At 53.2% G+C, this 2,500-nt stretch overlaps 2 non-coding genes across 2 annotated transcripts; both read right to left on the bottom strand.

Moving 5' to 3' along the window:
• Window positions 1–157: 157 nt before the first annotated feature.
• Window positions 158–311, bottom strand: LOC145749220 (5.8S ribosomal RNA). The gene has a single exon (XR_014283610.1). It is a non-coding gene; the product is annotated as a 5.8S ribosomal RNA (ribosomal RNA).
• Window positions 312–556: 245 nt separating this feature from the next.
• Window positions 557–2,366, bottom strand: LOC145747350 (small subunit ribosomal RNA). The gene has a single exon (XR_014282083.1). It is a non-coding gene; the product is annotated as a small subunit ribosomal RNA (ribosomal RNA).
• Between the last annotated feature and the right edge of the window lie 134 nt (window positions 2,367–2,500).

Raw genomic sequence — 2,500 nt, 5'->3', positions numbered from 1 at the left:
CGGACGCGGCGCGGCTCGCCGGCCGCCACGCATCGCTGACGCGAGCCCGAATACCAAAACTTTCCACCTTCAACCGAGCGGCGATTGCCCGTCGCCGGGCATACGCACGCGAGCCGAGCCGTCGCGGAGCCGATCCCGCCGGCCGTTGTCGTTTCTGCGACCCTGAGACGGACGCGGTCCCGGGATGAACCCGAGGCCGCAATACGCGTTCAGATCGTCAATGCTCAATGTGTTCTGCAATTCACATTAAATCACGCAGCTTGCTGCGTCCTTCATCGACTCGCGAGCCGAGTGGTCCACCGCCAAGAGCCATCGTTTGTTTGTTTGCTTTTCGCTCTTCGATTCCTAACCTCGATTCGCCATCCGGCTGAAAAAATCGCGTGACGCCGAGCGGGTCGCGGTCGCAACAAATAGTGCGACAAGCCCGCGCACCGCATGAAGCCTTCGGGCACTCGACGCCGACAAAACAAGTTCCTGATCGCGGGGCGGCGGACGCGCCGAGGCACGTCGCCGTCCCGGTGTTTGCTCTTTCGCTCTTCGATTTTTTTTCTCGCGCTAATGATCCTTCCGCAGGTTCACCTACGGAAACCTTGTTACGACTTTTACTTCCTCTAAGTAATCAAGTTAGATCGTCTTTTCGGGCCAAGACCCAACCGTCGCCAGTCGAGCCCGGGCCCAATCGGAGGACCTCACTAAACCATTCAATCGGTAGTAGCGACGGGCGGTGTGTACAAAGGGCAGGGACGTAATCAACGCGAGCTAATGACTCGCGCTTACTGGGAATTCCTCGTTCAAGCGAAATAATTTCAATTCTCTATCCCTAGCACGACCGGGGTTCATCGGGTTACCCAGACCTTTCGGCCAAGGCGAACACACGTTGATCCGGTCAGTGTAGCGCGCGTGCGGCCCCGAACATCTAAGGGCATCACAGACCTGTTATTGCTCAATCTCGTGTGGCTAAACGCCACTAGTCCCTCTAAGAAGTTAAACGCCGGCCGGGAAGGCCGCGTAACTATTTAGCAAGCCAGAGTCTCGTTCGTTATCGGAATTAACCAGACAAATCGCTCCACCAACTAAGAACGGCCATGCACCACCACCCACAGAATCATGAAAGAGCTCTCAATCTGTCAATCCTCGCTGTGTCCGGGCCGGGTGAGATTTCCCGTGTTGAGTCAAATTAAGCCGCAGGCTCCACTCCTGGTGGTGCCCTTCCGTCAATTCCTTTAAGTTTCAGCTTTGCAACCATACTTCCCCCGGAACCCAAAGACTTTGGTTTCCCGCAAGCTGCCGGAGAGGTCGTCAAAATAACGCCCCCCGATCGCTAGTTGGCATCGTTTATAGTCAGAACTAGGACGGTATCTGATCGTCTTCGAACCTCTGACTTTCGCTCTTGATTAAAGAAAACATTCTTGGCAAATGCTTTCGCAGTCGTTCGTCTTGCGCCGATCCAAGAATTTCACCTCTAACGGCACAGTACGAATGCCCCCGTCCGTCCCTCTTAATCATTACCTCGCGCTCCGAAAACCAACAAAAAAGAACCGAGGTCCTATTTCATTATTCCATGCAACACTATCCAGGCGAAGCGCCTGCTTTGAACACTCTAATTTTTTCAAGGTAAACGTCCCGGCCGCCGCCGACACTCAGTCAAGAGCACCGACGGAAAACCGGAGGTAAAGCCAGAACGAACAGTGCACGCCTTGCGACGGACCGAACGCCTGCGCCCAAAATCCAACTACGAGCTTTTTAACCGCAACAACTTAAATATACACTTTTGGAGCTGGAATTACCGCGGCTGCTGGCACCAGACTTGCCCTCCAATGGATACTCGTTAAAATTTTTACAGTGTACTCATTCCAATTACAGGGCCTCGTTAGAGTCCTGTATCGTTATTTTTCGTCACTACCTCCCCGCGTCGGGAATGGGTAATTTGCGCGCCTGCTGCCTTCCTTGGATGTGGTAGCCGTTTCTCAGGCTCCCTCTCCGGAATCGAACCCTGATTCCCCGTTACCCGTAAGAACCTCGGTAGGCAGATACCGTACCGACGAAAGTTGATAGGGCAGACACTTGAATGATCCGTCGCCGGTGCAAGACCGTGCGATCAGCAAAGTTATCCCGAGTCGCCAACAAGACGAGCCGAAGCCCGGCAGGTTTTTGATATGATAAAGGCGCGCCTCCCGCAAGGTCGGCGCTTTTTGCATGTATTAGCTCTAGAATTACCACAGTTATCCAAGTAAAATTTACGATCAAATGAATCACGACTGATTTAATGAGCCATTCGCAGTTTTACCGTACGCAAGTTCGTACTGAGACATGCATGGCTTAATCTTTGAGACAAGCATATGACTACTGGCAGGATCAACCAGGTAACTATCGGCCGACAAAATACGCGAACGGAGTCTTTCGCTTTCCCCGTCGCGGTATCGCACTGTATTACTCAATCACTATTTTTGCTTAGCTCCTCAAACCCGGCGTAAGCCGCGATCTGGACGCCGTCGACACC

Source organism: Corella eumyota, chromosome 3 (assembly GCF_963082875.1).
Source record: "Corella eumyota chromosome 3, kaCorEumy4.1, whole genome shotgun sequence".
Lineage (NCBI taxonomy): Eukaryota > Metazoa > Chordata > Ascidiacea > Phlebobranchia > Corellidae > Corella > Corella eumyota.
The sequence above is the reverse complement of the archived record's forward strand: the minus strand, read 5'-3'. Positions and strand labels throughout refer to the sequence as shown.